General features: G+C 43.5%; 1 long non-coding RNA gene across 5 annotated transcripts in view; it reads left to right on the forward strand.

The window, feature by feature from the left end:
- Positions 1–20,510, forward strand: part of LOC136792254 (uncharacterized) — a 147,061-nt gene that overhangs the window by 67,464 nt on the left and 59,087 nt on the right. The gene's annotated exons all lie outside the window — the stretch shown is intronic.

Consider the following 20,510-nt stretch of genomic DNA (forward strand, 5'->3'; position numbering starts at 1 on the left):
GACACATTACTGGCATGGCCTGACTTGTAGACACGTTACTCCAAACTCTGCCTCTGTTGTGTGTTTGTGTCTCTGTTTTCTCCTCTTGTAAAGGCACAAGTCATCGAATTAGGGCCTGTTATAATCCAGTATGAAGTCATCTTAACTAATTACACCTGCAAAGATCCTATTTCTAAATAAGCTCGTATTTTGAGGTTCTGGGTGGACATGAATTTGGGGGCACATTCTTCCACCTAATACACTCCCCTTAGCATTTCTGCCCTCACTTTCAAGTTCTATGTATAGTGAATCCATCGAAATACACATCCATCTCTTCCTTTTTTCCCTGACTCACTCCTCTTCGTTAATGGCCTTAAGCTGTTTCCAAAGAGAGTAAAGTGTTCTTGTTCTGATCTTCCCAGGGCAGGGGCTGAAAACCTTTTGGCCAAAGAGAGCTGGGGCAGAGAGTGGTCGGTGCTTCAGGAAACGGGTTCCTCACCAACCTGCCCACAAAAGTTGACTGTGTTTCTCATACTGTTTTGCAATTAAGTGTGACCTCGTGACCAGGTTCTAATATATAGAATCTGAGTGGAATCACGTGCTCCACTTCCAGGATTGGCCCTTGATCACCTCCCATGCAGGATCCTCCAAGCTCTTTCCTCCTCTGCTAGCTTGAGGCAAATGGGCAGCATAGCCTTGAAAGCTGTGTGCTAAAAATGGCAGAGGCAGAAGATAAAAGGAACTGGAGCTCTGTGTCATTTCCTGAAAGAGAGGTCCCTGCAGGTCAGGAACACCATTTTGGATTTTATATGAGCAAGAAATACACTTTGATTGTATTAAACCTGGGGGCTGACTTGCTATAGGTGTTAGCCTATCTGCGTAACCAGGGGTCTAGTCCAAGTTTAGATGGCTACGTTTATATTAGTGGCAGAGACATAGGCTTCAAAGACCCAGTTCTTCTCACTCTTATTCTAGTACTCTTGTCACTCAACTGCCCCATATCAGTTGAGCTTCAATCATTCCTATGATGTAGCATTTATTTCTTGTGACAGGTTTTTTGTTTTTTTGTTTTTTGGCGGTACGCGGGCCTCTCACTGTTGTGGCCTCTCCCGTCGGAGCACAGGCTCCGGATGCGCAGGCTCAGCGGCCATGGCTCACGGGCCCAGCCGCTCCGCGGCGTGTGGGATCCTCCCGGACCGGGGCACGAACCCGCATCCCCTGCATCGGCAGGCGGACTCGCAACCACTGCGCCAGCAGGGAAGCCCTGTGACAAGTTTTAAGACTACGTATTTCTTGGCCTGAGTCTATGCATTGAAACACAGACATGTGAAGTCCTGAGAATCTATGTGGACACTAACCTGACCATTTCTCCTGTGCATTACTGGATACCTCATCTATCACTACTTTTATTCTATGTCTTAGTCTGCTATTCTATGTCTTGGGCTCCTCTAACAGAATACCACAGACTGAATGGCTTATAAAAAACAGAGATTAATTTCTCACAGTTCTGGAGGTTGATGCTGGTAGGTTCAGTGTAAGGTGAAGACCCACTTCCTTCCTGGTCCATGGGTGAATGTCTTCTCCCTGTAACCACACATGGCAAAAAGGGTGAGGGATGTCTCTGTGGTCTCCCTTTTTTAAGGGTGCTAATCACCTCCCAAAGGGCGCCCTCTCCTAATACCATCACAGTGGACACTAGATTTCAACATGCAAATTTGGGGAGGACACAGATTCTTAGTCTATAGCATTCTACAGTTGATTTTGTGATTTTATCCAACTATTTCCACCCAAGTTCATGTTAGGCCCTCTTGTGCTTTTCTTCTGGTATCAGTGTGCCCTTCAGCTTTCTCTGTGGAAGACTGTTCCACTTCAATATGAAATTTCCTCCATCCAGGCCTGGATGCTCTCATGTAGCTCTGTTTTCTCACCAGGTCCAAGATATTTTGGCCTCATTCAGAGTGTCCCCCTTGACCACCAACCAGGTGTTGATTTCCTAATTCTAGACCTTTCCTCCCAGGCCCCTTCCCCTTTTTTTTTTTTTTTTTTTTTTTCTTTTGTGGTACGCGGGCCTCTCACTGCTGTGGCCTCTCCCGCTGTGGAGCACAGGCTCACGGGCCCAGCCACTCTGCGACATGTGGGATCTTCCTGGACCGGGGCACAAACCCATGTCCCCTGCATCGGCAGGTGGGCTCCCAACCACTGCGCCACCAGGGAAGCCCTCCCCTAACTTTTGAGTGTCAGGAACCCACACACCAGCTACAGAGCTATCGCCACGTGGAGGTATCAGCATCCACCCAGACTTCCTTTTCTGGGGGACACTCAGGACTCCCACAGAGAGTGGATAGGACCACTAGGGCCAGCATTGGTGTAATGTGGGGAGGGGTGGCATTAGCCTAGTCCCACCCTTCTTCATGGTTTTCCTAAAATAATTCTGACCTCTGGTTGCCCAACACTCCAAGGATCTGCCCATGTCCTATTCTACCTGAGTATTTCTAGGTTTGCTATACCCATTGTTTGTTTTACCCAGTGTTTTCGTTTCAATCTCCTTGCTTTCCTTTATCTCCCCACTTTAAAAAAATCTCAGAGCTTATTTTTCTAAGCTGAATGCCATGGGGCTATTTTTACTTTGCTGAGTCTATTTGTCTCATTATTCTACTGTTCTCTCACTTGTACCAGCTCCCGGCTAAGCGTGAACATACCATTTCCAACCACTTCCAGATCATTAATAAAGCTGTGAAGGAAGACAGTTTCTTACCCTAAACCCTGTGTCACCAATTAGATGCTTACCCCCAAATGGGCTCCTTGGCAATTTATCATTACCCTATGGTCTTTCAGTCAGTGTTTAATTAATGAGGCTGGGTTCTGATCCAGGCCAATTTTTAACTAAGTTTCCAAGGAAACTTTCTTGAGACCAATTGCTTTTCTGAAGCTGTCTTCTCTCTTGCAGCCCTTCTAGCTGCTCAGTTGGGAACACAAAAACCTGCCAGACCATTTATTTGGCTTTAATGATTGTTGAGGGTGGTAGCGTTCATTCTCTTTACTCCTATCAACTTCCGCCTCTTGAGAAAAGGAAATCATCTTGGACTGCTCCCTTCTGTATTACAGAGACTGAACTGTTGCCAGGATGGGGTTGGAAAGGGGAACATATCTTCTACTCTAGGCAAGACCTTGATCACCAAGTCCTGCTTCCCAGACATATCCAGGTGCAGAACTTTATATAAGGGGGGCTCTTCAGAAGGACACCAATGGCATGGGGTGGGGTGCCCTGCTCAGTGAATCTGAAGATTAAATCATAACCATTGAGCACTGATCATGTTTTAAGAGTTGTACCAGAGATGCCCATACCAAGCTAAAGAAGCCAGAGCCTGCAGCCTCAGATGACTTCAAGTCTGGTGGAGGTAGAATGAAAACCTAACAAATGGTCCCTGCTAGGAGCTGAGATATAAGAGGACCAGGATAAATAAAAATGTATTTGAAATTATGTTCCCTGGCAAGATAAGACGTTAATGGTTTATGAGTTGTTACCACTCTCAGCTGGGTTTGGCTATCAGAGAATGAGATGTGGAAGAGATACGTTTCTTGGTGAGTTGCTGGGTCATAGGCTAGGTACATCTTCCACTTTACTAGGTATCACCACATTTTCCTCCAAAGTAGTTGCACCAATTTGCACACTATAATAGAGGAAGTCTGGGTATGCACCTCAGCTCCAGCACCAGGCACATGGGGGACACCAAATCTAGATGGAAAACTCTCCAGCACTGTTCTTTCAGGCCATCGTTCAAAGAGTGGTGCTGAGGTGTCTACGCCACAGACACAAGGGTGATTAAGATGCAGATTCCTGCATCCCGATCTAGCCCTTCTCTACCACAGTTTCTGAGCATGAATCTGCATTTTAAACACGGATGCTTAGGTGGTTCTAAAGCAGGAGTTTTAAACCTGGGGTTCACAGGCATGCTAGGGCAAGGTTCTCAAACTATGGTGTGCCTAAGAGTCACCTGGAAAGTGCGTACAATGCAGACACTGGAATCTAACACTTACAGATCCTTCTTGGTACGTCTGGAGGTGGGGCAGAGAGCCTGCCTGCATTTTTAATTAGCATCCCAGGGCTTCCCTGGTGGCGCAGCGGCTGAGAGTCCGCCTGCCGATGCAGGGGACACGGGTTCGTGCCCCGGTCCGGGAGGATCCCACGTGCCGCGGAGCGGCTGGGCCCGTGAGCCATGGCCGCTGAGCCTGCGCATCCGGAGCCTGTGCTCCGCAACGGGAGAGGCCACAGCAGTGAGAGGCCCGCGTACCACAAAAACAAACAAACAAACAAATTAGTATCCCAGGTCTCTGTAGTGCAGGTGGTCCTGGGTCCACACTCTGAGAGCCCCTGCCGAGGAGGTCTCGGGTTCTATGCTCTGCGTTCAATTCCTCCACTCCCACTCACTGACAGCTTACGCCCAAACCTTCCATATATGTGCCTCTATGCCATTTTATGAGGGTGGTCTTTTGTTTCTTCAGATCCCCAAAGAGATCTGAAAAAGAGTCCAGAAAAAAAAAGTTAAGATATGCTGTTATAGATGCAGCCTCTTCTTACTGGTTCCGATAATTTCTTACATCTCTGTGTAAGCAATATAGGGGAAAAAATGTATCAGCCAGGAGCTGCAGACACTACTCCCTCAGGTAAGCTATTTGCTCCTCAGATGATTCATAAGCCCTGTCCAGCAGAAGCCCAAGGACAGGAGCACACAGAAAAGCATCCAGTCTCTAGCTGCCGATTCAATATTCTCACTGCCCAGCCTCAGGCTCTATTTTAGAGAATTCAGCTTTAAAATTTTTTTTAAAAACTATAATAATGATAATTGGTTTATATTACTAAATTTGCTATCCCTGGAAATACTTTTTCTGATCTACCAGAGTTATCATTTCCCAGATCCTCTGAACTCTGTCTCCTGGAAGACCACTTCTGCTGTCCTCATTATTTAAGTGAAAGACAATCAAAACCTGCACCTTCTCACTCTCCTATGATTTATAGTAAAACTGAACCCCCTTTTTCATTTTTCCATGGTTTCACCTGTGTTCACTCGAACGCCAGTTAAATTCTCATAAGATTTTTTTGTTTGTTTATTTTGCTTCCTTTTCTGTTTTCAACTTATGTTCAAATGGGGGGGAAAAAAGATGTGCAGATGTTGCTTTTATCTAGTGGCCAGGTGGGTGGAAAAAACACAAAATGTTTCAAGGCCAAAATTTGGGGAGTAACTGCCAAGTCCCCAACCTAAATGGTCCAAAGACACTACACGCTGGGGTGGACTGAACCTGGGCTTTGGAAACTGCAAGGTCTTAGCAGCTCTTCCTGTGTGACTCTGAGAAGGCAGCCTATACTCTCTGAGCCTCAGTGTCCCCATATGCATGTGGGCAGCTGTCCTCACTCCACTCCTCCAGGCAGGGGAACATTTTCTCAGCTCAGCCAGTAGGCCTCAGCACGTCTTTCCCCTCCCAGTGAATCCAACCACACCATGGGATTATAGAGCCACATTGAGTTGACTGGATTTTGTGCAGAATCAGGGGAGGGTTTACATCACACACCTCTGTGGGAAAACACTGTGAGGCCCCTCAAACAGGGCTTCTCTTCCAAGTCTTTCCATCTCTTGCTAATCAATAGCCTCTCTTCTCTCTTTCTGCTTCACACAGTGTCCAGACTCACTGGCTGAGCATCTTGGTCTCCCTACTTCCCATCCCTGCCCCCTTCCCCAGTTCCTACAGCCTCTAAGTCACTGTCCACTTCCTCATTGCTGAGCCTCCGTGTCTCCAAATCTACACTCATCAGGGGCTCAGAAAACAAGGATACCTCCCACCCTCACCAGCCTCTTACTTTGGAAAAACACAAGCAATTCAGCAATAAGATATTATTTCCTATTAACTATACCTCTTCCCCCACCTCTTTTTAAGAACCTTCAAATGCATTCCAGCCTTTTTGATGTCACATGTAAAAAGTGATAGCCTGAAGAGGTCCCCATGGCTCGGGCTACTTCCCAGGGCTTCCAGCCACCCAGCAGCTTGGGGCGGGTAGTAAGTCACCAAATCCCTAGTCCATCCGAGGCACACCTATGTTCCACCGCACACAGACCAGGAAGCTTGGCCTCTGAAGACAGAGGGTAAGAAGAGCTGACTCATTGTCACCTGTCAAAAGGGGGAAATAACGCCTATTGGATAGGGCTCCCCTAATGACTAAATGAAATAACACCTGTCAGCCACCCAGCAGAGTCTCTGCTATCAGGAGGTGATCAAGGAAGGACCTTGGTTAAACCTCGACTTAGTTTTTATGTTGATTCACTTTCCTGGTAAGAATTCCTTTTGCTGGGAATTCCTTTGCTTCCCTGGATTTCTGTTTCATTTTAAAGAATATCCGTAAAGTCTCTAAACTTACTTCTTTGAAGCCACACTGGCTGAGGTCAATTATCTTCCCTGTTTGAAGGAGCTGCAATTCACTGGGGCGTGATTATGGTCTCCCCTGGGAGGAATACATTTCCTCTGCCATTTGAATATCTTGACCTCACTCACCCTGCCCCCGCCCGCCCGATGCTTTCCACCACAACCCCTCACCATCAGTCCCCTATTTTCCCTCCAGAGCCTCCCACTGCTGATGGCCTATGTCCCATGTCTCTTCATCACATTTTATTTGTCTTTTACCACCCACTCCTGGTTCGACACTCTGCTCCCTGGAATCAAGGGAGACTATGACTCGAACGTTGTCGTGCGTTTTGCCAACGTGTCAATTTCAGTCATTCATCTGTGCATGTCCCTTGCAGATTAGCATGGAACCACTAAATTTTGTAGGAGAAGGTACTTTCAAGATCCCTCATGATTGATCTTATCATCCTCTTCCTCACTTTGCTTCAGCGACACCAGGCTCCTTGCTGCTTCTTGAACACAGCAGCAGCACACTGCTGCCTCGGGCCTTTGCTGCTCTCCCCTCGGCTGGAAGCCTCTTCCCCCAGATAGCCACTTGGCCCACACACTCACCTCTTTCAAGTCTTTGCTCAAATGTCATCTTCTTGAGGCTTTCCCTACTATACCCCAGTGCCACCAACCGCCTCCCTGCTTTATTGACTTCTAACATTGTGTGTGTGTGTGTGTGTGTGTGTGTGTGTGTGTGTGTGTGTGTGTGTGAGAGAGAGAGAGAGAGAGAGAGAGAGAGAGAGAGAGAGAGAGAGAGAGAAATGTATATAATTTGTAGTTTGCCTGCTCCCACTAGAATGTAAGCTCCAGGAGGTCAGGGATTTTGTCCTTTTTGTTTCTCAGCATATATCCCCTGTATTATATATTCAGTACATATGTACTATATACATATTATGTATATGTATTATGTAGTCGTTTATATGTATCCCCTCTTTATATTCTATATCTAGAATATATCCTGGCACATGGTAAGAGCTTTGTATATAACTGTTGAATTGAATGAATCAGTCACTTATTTCAGACAATGGTGGAATGAATTGTCCAAGGTTGCACACTATCTAGGGTAGAACTAGGAAGTTAACCCAGGTCTCTATCACACAGTTCAAAGCCTTTCCTCTGCCTCCACTGCCATCATTATCAATCACAATCTACAGAGCTGTACCCCTGGGGTCACTGCCCCTAGAGTGTAGCTTGGAGTCTGTCCCTCAGCAAGAATTAAAGAATGTGATGTTTTTAATATGTTAAATGTATGTTCCTTATAAAAGTGGTTTCATTTACTATGCTTCAGCCATACTACTCTTCCTTCAGTTCTCTAAATCAACTTCAGGGCCTTTGCACATGTAGTTTTCTGGAATGCTATTTGCCTAGCTTTTCCTTTGACTGCCTCACTTTCATCCTTCAAACCTTGGCTTAAATGTGCTTTCTTGAGAATCCACCCCCAACTACCCACATCAAATAAGTTTCAGTAATTTTTTGTCATAATATTTGTTATTGTTCGTTTGTGGTTATTTGTTAAGTCCTTCTCCTCCTGTAAGGCCGGGGTTAAATCTACTTTGTTCACCTTCGTACAGCAGTGCTAATGAAGGATTTGTAAGGAACACGTCAGTGAATAAATCTATCACCAAATAAAGTGCAAAGAATTTGAGGATTAGGCCTTACTTCACATTAGCCACCAAAGCCATTTTTTGAACACATGCCATCTAAAGGAGCAACTTCCAGTGGGTACGAGCCAGGTTCAAGCCAACATGTGCTATGGTTGTTTATGTTTGATTCTGTTTCTAACTTGCCAAGTATATCCCAGGCAAGTGACTCGGTATATCTTCACCCAGACCCTGAAAATATATGTCCTACTGTATATATATATATATATATGTAACACTGTAAGTCCCTCCTTATAAACTAAGTTACATCAAGCTGTGATAATACTTACCTTCATATGCAATTCAAGCCTTATTGGGGTATATTTTCTAATGTCTATCTTGTTAGATTATACCTCATTGGAAACTATTTTAGATCAATGGATAAATATTCATTGAGAACTTACCCAGTGCCTACTTCTGAGAAGAATATGAGAGTACTAAGAGAATGACCCTGTTCTCAAGAAACAGATTATCTAGTAGGACAAACACATTTTATACACAGGATGGTGTAAACAGGATTCTCCTTCCTAATGCATACATTAAGCAGAACAGACAGTAAGTACAATGAAATCTGGTGGGAGGAAAACAAATGTGTGCTAAAGTCTTAAGAGAAGGGCTTGTGAATGAGGTGGTATTTAACGGGATTTTGAAGGATAGGGGAGAATAAATCACATATTTATTGAGTGCCTACTGTGTGTAAGATACTGGACTGAATACTATGGGGGATACAAAGAGTTATAAGACAAGGTTTCTGCCCTTGGCAAGTTTGTGATCTACCTGTAGAGACAAGACATAAATTAGCGGAAAGTTAAATAACGCTATGAGAGATAAGTAGCAGCTTAACACAACAGCAACATAGGAGATGTCAGAAGGCAATGTGTGATTAATTACCCAGGAAATTCTACAGACAGTAAAAGCTTTAGGAGTTCAAAAAAGGTAGGCTGGGGAGGCTTCTCAGAAGGCATAGGACTTAAATTTGTGTTGGAAGGATGAGTGGGATTGGTTAAGAAGATTATGGAAGATGAGAAAAGACATTGTCAGGGAGGAAGGGTGGAGAATGACATAAAAGTACAGCGGCAGGGAAAGAAAAGTGTGTATCAGGAAAATGAATGAAACAGAGTGGCTGGAGCAGATAAAAACTAAATAACAGAAGAGAAATAAAGCTGGGGAGAAAGATTAAGACCAGATTATGAAGGCAATGAAAGCCATTGAGTTTACATATCACCCTCTGTGCAATGAAGAGACACCAAAGCTTTTGCGGGGCCGTGATGTTTGAGAATCTGGCAGTGTAAACAATGGCGTTGAAAAGAGCAGCTCTTCAGGAGGCTGATGCTGGCGCCCAAGCATAAGGCTAGAAGGACCTAGGAAGGGGCAGTAGTGACCATTCACAACGGAAAGTAGATAGACATATGAGAGAAACAGTGAAGGAAAAGTCCACGTATGGCTGGGTGAATATGGGCTTGAAGAGAGAGAAGGGTCAAATGTGGGTTTTGAATGTTTTGTGCCTGGATTTCAGGAGGATTCAGCGACAGCCACCCAACTACACACACACTGTCGTTTATTGAGTATCTGCTATTTGCCAGATGCTGGGCTTAGATGTTGAACATACAAAGACAACTAGGACCCCGACTTTAGGTTTCTTACAGCCTGAAGTGGGATAATAATACATATTCAATGAGCAATATCAGAGGGTCCCATATCTTCCAGGAATAACAAGTAATGTCATATGGAGAAGCTCAGGGAACAGGAGGGGAACTTTAGATTTCGGTCACATGGAAAGGGATGAAGCACTTTGTTTAAATGCATAGAATTCAAGGTAATAGAAGGAATTTCACATAGAAAAGTTCAGAGGCACCGGCAAATGTAGGATTAAAACTAAGTGCAAAACCCATGGAGGGAAATGTAGATCTGAGAGGGCTTTGCTCAGATCAGTTGGCTACCAAAGAGTAAGCATTGAGAGAGAAGACGGAGATCCAAGCCTGAACCTTAGGCTACAGTTACATTTAGAGTTGGCAAATGAAATATCGACTAAACATAATCAGAGCACAGTTGGGGCAGTGTATCACTCAAAGGTAGAGGGGCATTAACTATTCAGCAGTGGGGACTGCTCTGCGGAGGTCAACATGAGGGGATTTAAAAAAGGCTATGGTGCAGCCACTGTGGAGAACAGTATGGAGGTCACTTAGAAAAACAAAAACAGAGCTACCATATGACCCAGCAATCCCACTCCTGGGCATATATCCAGAGAAAACTCTAATTCAAAAGGGTACATATACCCCAATGTTCATTGCAGCACTATTAGCAATAGACAGGACATGTCTGTTGACAGAGGAATGGATAAAGAAGATGTGGCACATGTATACAATGGAATATTACTCAACCATAAAAATGAATTGAAATAATGCCATTTGCAGCAACGTGGATGGGCATAGAGATTGTCATTTGTCACTAACTGAGTGAAGTAAGTCAGACAGAGAAAGACAAATATATGATATCGCTTATATGTGGAATCTAAAAAAATGGTACAAATGAACTTATTTACAAATCAGAAATAGAGTCACAGGTGTAGAAAACAAACTTATGTTTACCAAGGGGGAAGTGGGGGGAGGGATAAATTGGGAGATTGGGATTGATATATACACAATAATATATATAAAATAGATAACTCATAAGGACCTACTGTATAGCTCAGGGAACTCTACCTAATACTCTGTAATGACCTATATGGAAAAGAATCTAAAAAAGAGTGGATATATGTATATGTATAACTGATTCACTTTGCTGTACAGCAGAAACTAATACAACATTGTGAATCAACTATACTCTGATAAAAATTAAATAAAAAAATAAAATGTGCATATTTCAAGTTGAAAAAATAAAAGAAAGAAAAGGCTATAGAAGGCGTCTCATTAGCTAAGGAGCCCTCTGGTCCTGAGACTTTTTGGTTGACGACTGGATGACCATGTCTTGAATATCACAGAAAGTCCCCCAAATTTGGTGGGAAATTGGTTCAGATGAATGGTTTTCAGCTAGGATGTTTCAAAGTGTTGTTATTGATGGTAACAAAGTATCTAAGTTTATAAATGATTTTCTTTTTTATAATAATGAATCAAAGCACATTAATTTATCCAAGTAATAATTTTGTAGTCACTGACTTGCATTTAGGTAGGTTTCTTTGAGTGGGAAAGAAAGGTAACTTACCCGAAAGGTAGCTTACCTGGGAATTGGACATATCTCTCAGCCTGTGACATGCCCACCAATATTGGTGGCTCATACAAATATCAGGAACACTGGTGTGTGTGGTTGAAAAATGCTGGGTGGCTTCAATGAACTACAGTTTCTTTTGTGATTTAATATTTCTATAATACTGTGATTTAACAATTAGAGGCCATAGGTGGTGAGCTTCTGGATGGTGAGGACCATGTATTTTATCCTTGCCTTTTTAACCCTCCCAACATCTGATACACTGGTAAGTACTTAATAATTTTGTATATGAATAAACTGATGGAGACCTTCAGCAGTGCAGTGAAGTTTCTATAGAACAGGAAGAATTTTTTAGTATCCAGTCAAAAAGATGATGAAGAGATCAGAAAATAGAAGTAAAATTGATGGGGGTTGCTTTTGTAATAGCTTCATATCTGTGAATGGTCATTGCATGAAGACATATATCTGTGCTTTGATAGGAGTGACTTAGGTTGGCTATAACAAAGCCCTTCCTGGCTGTAAAGGCTAATAGATACTGAGGGGAGATTGTAAGGAATGATGTGGATGTAGTATCTCTGAAAATGCTTGTAAAATGAAAGTCCTCTGCACCTGAGGTTCAGCCCTCTTTCTTTCCATTCAATGGATACAGTGATACAGACCACCATAGCGAGTGTCCCTCCTTGCATCATGTATTTGAGTGAATTTTTTATTTGTGAGAATTTTGATATTAACCACTTATTGACCACTCTTAGGGACCAAACTCAGTCTATTATGTCTCCTAGAAAATGAAAATGACTCAGTGCATCTGCATTGAACTTTTAAGTGTGAATGTAAGGCAGTCATATGCCACTAGCAAGGAGCAATGAATGTGAGTGAAAGGAGATGCTCTGTGTGTGTGTGTGTGTGTGTGTGTGTGTGTGTGTGTGTGTGTGTGTGATTATTTCAGCCCTCCTTCCATTCAGAGGGAAAACGTGCTTCCTCTTTTGTGTAAGAGGACCCAGCATCACTGCTTATTGTGAATTGTAAGTTATAGTTTCCATCCACACACAGCAGGAATGGAAATCATGAACTTGAATACATTATATTTCACATTGCCCAATTCTCTCTTGCCCTGCTCTCTGTTTACATTCATCCATTTATATATAACCTTGTATTGTGGTTAGACATTTATTATAAGCATTGCTGGAGACCCAAACAATGGTTATCTTCACTTGACAGGTGATGCTTTGTTGAGAAAGGGCCAGAGGAACTTGAACAAAAATTCTCTCCCTCCTCCCCCTTGGCTTCAGTCTGGACTTTCTCTCCTCTTTCCTTCTGTCAGCTTCCTGCTCTCTCATTTCCATCCCACCGCCTCTTCCAAATTCATATTCAAAGATGCTTTCAACACAACACGACTACTGCCAGAGCTGATTATAATTGCTCATGGATTTTGTTACATGACATAAATTTTCTTCTAGCTTGAAAATTTCAAATTGACCTATGACAGGTAAAAAGAATTAACGTGATAATTTTTCCCAGCCACCCGCACTCCCTCCTCAGTTTCAGTTGAGAGGAACCGTTTTTTTTCCTTCCTGGGTCTATTTTTATTCCCTGTCCCCGGCACCCTTATTTAAACCTAAAATATTGATGAACTCCATTTCAAACTCAGCATTCATTAGCAGAAACTACAGTTCAGTTCAGTACAGGTGGATGCAAATTCCTAGGATTCCTTAGAGGCCAGGGACAATGAGATGCATAGGCCAATGTGGGGAGAAAAATGACAATACACACTGATTTTTAATTTGTTTTAGTTGAAGTATAGTTAATTTACAATGTTGTGTTAGTTTCAAATGCACAGCAAAATGATTCAGTTATACATATATATGTATATACACGTATATATTCTTTTTCAGATTCTTTTCCATTATAGGTTATTATAAGATATTGAGTACAGTTCCCTGTGCTATACAGCAGGTCCTTGTTGTTTACCTATTTTATGTATAGTAGTGTGTATATGTTAATCTCAACCTCCTAATTTATCTCTCCCCACCTCTTTACCCTTTGGTAACCATAGGTTTGTTTTCTATGTTTGTAAATCTATTCCTGTTTTGTAAATAAGTTCATTTGTTTAGATTCCACAAATAAGTGATATCATATATTTGTCTTTCTGTTTGACTTACTTCACGTAATATGATAATCTTTAGATCCATCTACGTTGCTGCAAATGGCATTATTTCATTCTTTTTTATGGCTGAGTAATATTCCACTGTGTGAGTGTGTGTGTGTGTGTGTGTGTATGTACATATACCACATCTTCTTTATCCACTCATCTGTTGATGGTCATTTAGGTTGATTAAGCACTGGTTTGAATGCTTTGTGGACTTAAGGCATAGTCGTGTGAGAGGGAGAAAGTGTGAATTTTGGAAAAAATCCAGGACAGTCCCCTAAGTCATCAGGATTCTGGGGTGGCCTGTGTATGGTGTGGATTGCAAGGAAGATAGGAAGTTACAGGGGTAAGACTGGAACTTTCAGTCAGGCTGCCTATGTTCAGCTTCTAGCTGCAGATCTTACTAGCTGCTTGATTTGAGGCATGACCCTTGCTGATCTAAGCGGTTTCCTATAAAATAGAGAAGGTAACAGTTCCTATCCAACATGGCTTGAGGGAGAAACTAGAAAATGCTTATAAAAACATTCAGCACAGTGCCTGGCATATAGAAAGTAATTGGTAAGTAGTAGCAATCGTTTTGTGTTGTCGCTTTATTAATGTTCACCCATAATCAGCACATTATTTTTTCAACTATCTCTGTGAGAAATTCTTAGTTTATGAAAATGGTGTTCAAAACCAATCAGCCTTAGAAAAAATGAGTAAAGTCCCTTTGACAATTCCAATAATTCTGGGTTGATATCAATTTACTGTCTTCTACATTGTTCAAGATTTTAGTCTGCTGTTGATTTGTCTCAGTTATATCCTAGCTGGGAGATTATCTCTCCCTATCATCTATCTATCTATCTATCTATCTATCTATCATCTTTCTTTCTAATGCCTATCATAGATAACATGATGGTGAGTGAAATTTTTCTTATTGCTTTGGAATTTGTATCTGGGGTGCAAAGTCCCCCAGGTGTCAGGATCCTGCAGCAGAAGGCTGGGGAGGTGGGAGGTGACGCACAGGTCTGAGAGCTGGAGGACCCAGGCGTGGATGAGGTCAAGCCTGAGCTGCATCTTCAATATCAAAGAGTTGTGCAGCCAAGAGGCTCCCAGGACACTCTGAAGGACGCACACATGTGTCCCAGGAGAGACAGCCCTCGGCTGGAAGCTGGCTGCATGCAGGGCTTCCATGGCCCATCTGTGGAAGGTAGGGAAGCAGCCACAAGCAGCAGTGACCACGACAGTGGCCCAGCCACGTAAAGAGACACTTGTCCTCCTCTCTCTCCTTTCTCCCCATCCCACCATTCCTGGAAGAGTCATATTTGCAGAGTTGGGGCACAGGAGGTGTCTCTGAGTCAGATCACAGTCCCAGGTCCCAGCTTGTTATGGATTGAATTGCATCTTCCCAAAAGATATGTTGAAATCCTAACCCCAGTACCTCAGAATGTGATCTTATTTGGAGATAAGATCTTCACAGAGGTAAACAATCTAAAATGAAGTCATTAGGGTGGCTCTAATAATATCAATACAACCAGTGTCTTATAAAAGGGGGAAATTTGGACACAGACATCCACGGAGGGAGGACGATGTGAGGAGACACAGGAATAATGTCATGTGAAGATGGAGTTAGGCTCTGCAAGCTAAGAACACTGGGGCTAGCTACCAAAAGCTGACAGACAGAGCACGGCCTTCTGCACACCTTGATTTTGGATTTATAGGCTCCAGAACTGTGAGACAATACATTTCTGTTGTTCTAAGCCACACAGTTCATGGTACTTAGCTATGGTGGACCTAGGAAATTAAGACACAGCTCAGAGCTGTACTGAAGGGAGGGAAAGGAGACATGATTTAAAACCACTGTAACTTTAACCTGGGCTGTACTTTAAGAGCCTAAAAATGACCAGAAAATTATGGAATCTGCCCACAATCTTGTTAAAGGATGTGCTATGTATTAGGAAAAGGAAGTTCTACAGAGCATAGGTGGAAGCAGCGGGAAAAAATACAATTATTTTGTGAACACACCCCACCGAGTTCTGACTGCTCAATAAACCAGTAACACACAGATTCCAACATTCTCTGACCACCAGATGCTTGGGAACTTTGCCAGGATGGCTCTCAGGCTGTGTGCTGGTTGTCATGACGATGTTGGTGAGTAACAAACCTATAACTTCCCCAGCTTATAGAATAGGACCGGTAGTGTCTCTAAATGCTCTAATCACTAATATTTTGTGATTAAATCTGATGTTTAATGATGAGCTCTCAGGACTGTAAATCTCTGAAATCGGAAGGTGCTCCAAGGGCAATCATGGATCTCCCTCAATGGAAGAGCTACTTCATTGGCAGCTTAGAGGAAAGACCCTTTTCCACATCTTACCTTTGCCTCTAGATTAGTATCAGGGGTACCATACCCAAGAGAATCTCTACCAGAGTCTAATTCCAAGTGGGCTCCATCAGGCTCTACTGGACTTCGTTCCTCATCTCCAGTATATCCCACTGTGCTGTTCCACTAAGTTTACGTGCAGTCCCAAGAGAGTAGAGGCTGCACGCTGAGTTTCTGAGGTGGACAGCCACAGAGGGTTTCTTTCCCTCTCCCTCCTGGAGACTGAAGGCAGGGAGCGAAGAATTTTGGCAGGCTGGGAACTTAGTTATGTTCATCCTGCTGGACCAGGGGCTTATGGCTGCAATGAGCAAGTCCTCCCTTGCGGAACAGCAAAGGCATCTCCATCCTCACATTCTGGGGGATGGATTTACTTAGCTATTCTCCTGCTTCTTTGATAAACTAGACAGTTCTTGCTTGTCTGCCCGGGCATGGGCAGTATTAGTGTTTTTGGAAATGGTGGCAGCCCTAGGAGAAGGGGCACTGAAGGAGGAGATGAACAGGATGGTAGGTATGGCTGGGTAGGCAGGAGGAGACATCAGCCTGGGTCCATCAGGGTGTCGTGGTCCCCAGGATACAAGGGGATGTTCTGAGGAGTCTAGGCAGCTGAAAGGGAGTGCTCCTACTTATGTCTGTCCCCCGCTTTTATTTTTGGGCTGTGCCATGCGGCATGTGGGGTCTTAGTTCCCCAACTGGGGCTCGAACTTGCGTCCCTTGCAGTGGAAGCGCAGAGTCTTAACCACTGGACCGCCAGGGAAGTCTCTGTCCATTGTTAATACTTTTCTCCTGGCACCCCAGGTACTCTTGGTGGGAAACCAAATTTCTCCTCCTTGATACCCGACACTCCTCCTCACTGCAGTTGGGCTCTCGATGTTGATCCTGGGACATTTATTCCTGCTCATTAGTTGCATCTGCTGGGGAAAGAGGAGGAAAGGAAAGATGGGAGCCAGGGTTAAGAAGGTCCATATCTATTGCTACATGCTTATGTCTCTACCATTCTAGTAAAATCCTCTTGGATCACTCTTTCTCTCTAGCTCTGTTCTCTCTCTCTCTCTCTCTCTCTCTCTCTCTCTCTCTCTCTCTCTCTCTCTCTCTCTCTCTCTCTCTCTCTCTCCCACCCTTTATATATTGGACCCTACTGACCATTATCCCTTTCCTAAACCCAATTTCCTTGACTTCTGGGATTCCACACTTGTCTGCTTTTACTGTCATCTCCTGGGCTACTCCTTTTCCATTTCCTTCCCCTACCTGTCCCTTAAATGCTGGTGTTTCTTGGGGCTTGTTCTTAGATCTCTGCTATTCTTGAGTTATTTCATTCATTTCTTTATTGATGACTTTCAAACCTATATTTCCAGTCCAGGCACTGTTTCCTGAGCTCCAGGCTCAGAAATGTCACTTCTTAGTAGAGTTATCTTCATCTGAATATCTTGCAGACACTTCAAATAGGAAACATCTAAAGTGCTCTATTCATTCACAGTCCCCAAAGAACTCCCTTGCTTCTACAGCCCCACAGTCTACCAGTTGGCAATAAATAAAGTGCAGAAGTCTTTCTTAAGTCCATCCTCTACCTCACACCACATCCAAGCAATCACCAAGTCCTAATAATGTCACCATCTAAGTAGACCTTGGCTCCATCTCTCTTTCTCCACTGTCATATCCAGATCACCACTATCTAGCCTTCAAAGGCAGGTGCAGGACATGTGCATTCTCTGTGCAGTCTAGTTTTTCAGCATGGTTTAAGTATAAATCTATTGTTTATTTAGAAGGAAATCTCAAAGAAGGAACACTGTTAAAGGAGCACTCAAATTATCTTCTATTACTGGGCCAGTAGGCTGGCTACCTGTTTAGTAAATAAAGTTTTATTGGAACACAGCCATGCCCTTTTGTTTATGTGTTGTCCCCGACTGCTTTTGCAAAGTAACAGCAGTTTGGTGGTTGCAACACACCATATCTAGCCAACAAAGCCCCAAATATTTACCATCTGGCTCTTTACAGAAAATACTTGCTGATCCCTCTCCTACTATTCTCAGCAATTCAGCTCTGGCCCTGCACTCACATACTTCCATATGAAATAATTTAGAAATCATCTGCTGTAAGTCAGCCATTTCCCTTGGTAGGATTCAAAGGGATGGTTCAGGTAGGGAGGTGTCCTTCACAACCACAATGGCTTATCAAAGCATTCTTCCCAATCACATACAGTGTTTCTGCTTGGCAGGACATTTGAAACATGTAATTGTCTCTATCTTGATACATTTCAATTGATGTTTTGGAAACTTAGTGAGGTTTCATTGATCCTCATAGATGGATGTCTCAGGCACTACCCAGCTGGCTCTCCTTAATTTGGTTCTGATCTCACCACTGTTGCTTTGACCTCCTACCTGGTCTTCCTGCCTCAAGTCTTGCTCCTCTTCAAACCACCCTCCATAATGTGAATAGAATCATCTTTTCCAAATGGATATCTGATCATTTCACTCACCTGATAAACTATGTTGCAGAGTTTAGAGACTTTACAGTATGTTTTGACCTCTGCAAAAATATCCTTTAGGATGTGGTCTAAACTCTCCAATGTGGCTTATCAAGCATTTACTTTCTGGACTCAGCCTTGGTTTTGGCTTCATATCTTGCCCTGCACCCTCATTTTCTAGACTCCAGCCATATGTCTCCTCTTTCAATTTCCAGATACACCATGTTTTCTTCCTCTGGGTCTTCACAGACTATTTTTCTCTGTGCAGAACACTTTTCCCTTCATCCTTGTCCCTGCCTGGCTTCAACTCATCCTTTATGTATCAGTGTTAAACATTGCTTTCTCAGCTTGGCGTTATCTGTCCCCTAGACACCCTTAATATCTCTGTACTCCCCTTATCATAACACTAATCATGTTTATTGTTATCACTTGTTTAATTATCTGTAAATTTCATAAGGTTAGAGAGCATGCCTAGCTTGTATCCTTCAAACTTCACTAGCAATTAGCAAGCACTCAAATATTTATTGAGTAGATAAATAAATGATTGAATAAATATATGAATGTATGAATGAATGATTTAGTAGCCCTCCTAAACTACTCCATTATCCCCTAGTCTCCACAGCTAACTGGTAACCAAGTCTGGTGCATTTCTAATTTCTACCATCTCTCATGTGCCTTCCCTCTTCTATCTTGTATCTGGACCAGGACAATAATCTATTTGCCTTTGGTATGGTGCTTCATTCACCCTCATACAGACATCTGAAATATCTATATATGACCTTTTCTTTCTGGCCCACAATATAAACTCAAAATCTTTTTGCTTGTTAGATCAATGTCTGTCTGTCTTATCTTGATTTCCCATTTCTTGCCCCTCCCTCTTCATGACCAATGTCCACTAATGCTGAATTACTTACAGTTCTTTGCAATATACTAGGATGTTCCATGCCCTCCTGCTTTCCCCAGCTTCTCCCTGCATTTAGCACATCCTACCCTGTTTTGTGCACCTGGAGAATACTTGTGCACTTTCCAAGACTCAGTTCAAGTGTACGTCTTCTGTGGAGCTGGTCTGAACCCTCCTTTCTCTGTGCCCCAGATGAGCAAGTGTGTCTATCATAGCGCCGATATCACTTTTTTTGGACACGAATTTGTTTGTCCTGGTTTTTCCCAGTCTTGGGGATAGACGACACGTCTGATTCAAGTTTATACTCCCAGCAACTAGTCTAAGATTGGCACTTTTTGCTGAAAAGTGGACTAAATGGAGGTGATCTCTAAAGTTCCTGTTAGCTACAACATTCCATACATTAAAGAACTAGTCCACGATTTTCAGCACATTGAACCAGCATCCTGGGGACTTTCCTAAGTTGTCATGAACCCCATCTTCCTGTTTGGAAAGCCTGGGTAGCCTAGATCTGGGCTCAGCATGACATATATTTGCCATAGGACATATATCACAACTATCTGAGGAGCCTCCCTTCCTGCTGATTCTTGCTAGAACCTTATCTGTAAATGTAATTCAGAGCCCACTTCTACCTTTTTTATTTTTTGCGGTACGCGGGCCTCTCACTGTTGTGGCCTCTCCCGCTGTGGAGCACAGGCTCCGGACGCACAGGCTCAGCGGCCACGGCTCACGGGCCCAGCCGCTCCGTGGCATGTGGGATCTTCCCGGACCGGGGTACGAACCCGCGTCCCCTGCATCGGCAGGAGGACTCTCAACCGCTGCGCCACCAGGGAAGCCCCACTTCTACCTTTTAATGATATACATCTTTTCCTCTTTTCTACTCCTAACCTCCAGGAAGGAGGAAGCTAAGCAGTGGAGGTTCCAAAAGGGGCCAGCTGTGGTTTATGGTGAAGGAGGAGGCTTCCACATCTTTGGAAGTATCGCGGCAGGTCAGCTGTAGCAATGGTACAGGGTGTGGTGCCGTGTGGACTGGAGGGGAATGGAGATAAACAAGGGTCACAGAGAAGCTGATTGGCTATAGAACTGGTCTTGCAAGCCGTCAAATTATGCCATAAGTACTGGTCCAGTCTGAGGTGCTGAGATGGCCTTTAAAAGGGTTGAATTTACAAGGAGAAGGCACAGAGATTCTCAGAGCACATCCATCCAAGACTTGGGAGCAGGGCTCTGCTTATCTTCTTAACCAAAACATAAGACTGTCAGTGGAAATCTAGTGCTAAGGTTTAGCCAGCCACCCCTCTCACTTGGAGCAAAATATCAGAGCTCCAAGCCCATGGGGACCCTGGAGGGCAAAGTAGGAATTGTGGCTGGGGGGTTAGGGA

This window comes from Kogia breviceps, chromosome 12 (genome assembly GCF_026419965.1).
Source record: "Kogia breviceps isolate mKogBre1 chromosome 12, mKogBre1 haplotype 1, whole genome shotgun sequence".
Lineage (NCBI taxonomy): Eukaryota > Metazoa > Chordata > Mammalia > Artiodactyla > Physeteridae > Kogia > Kogia breviceps.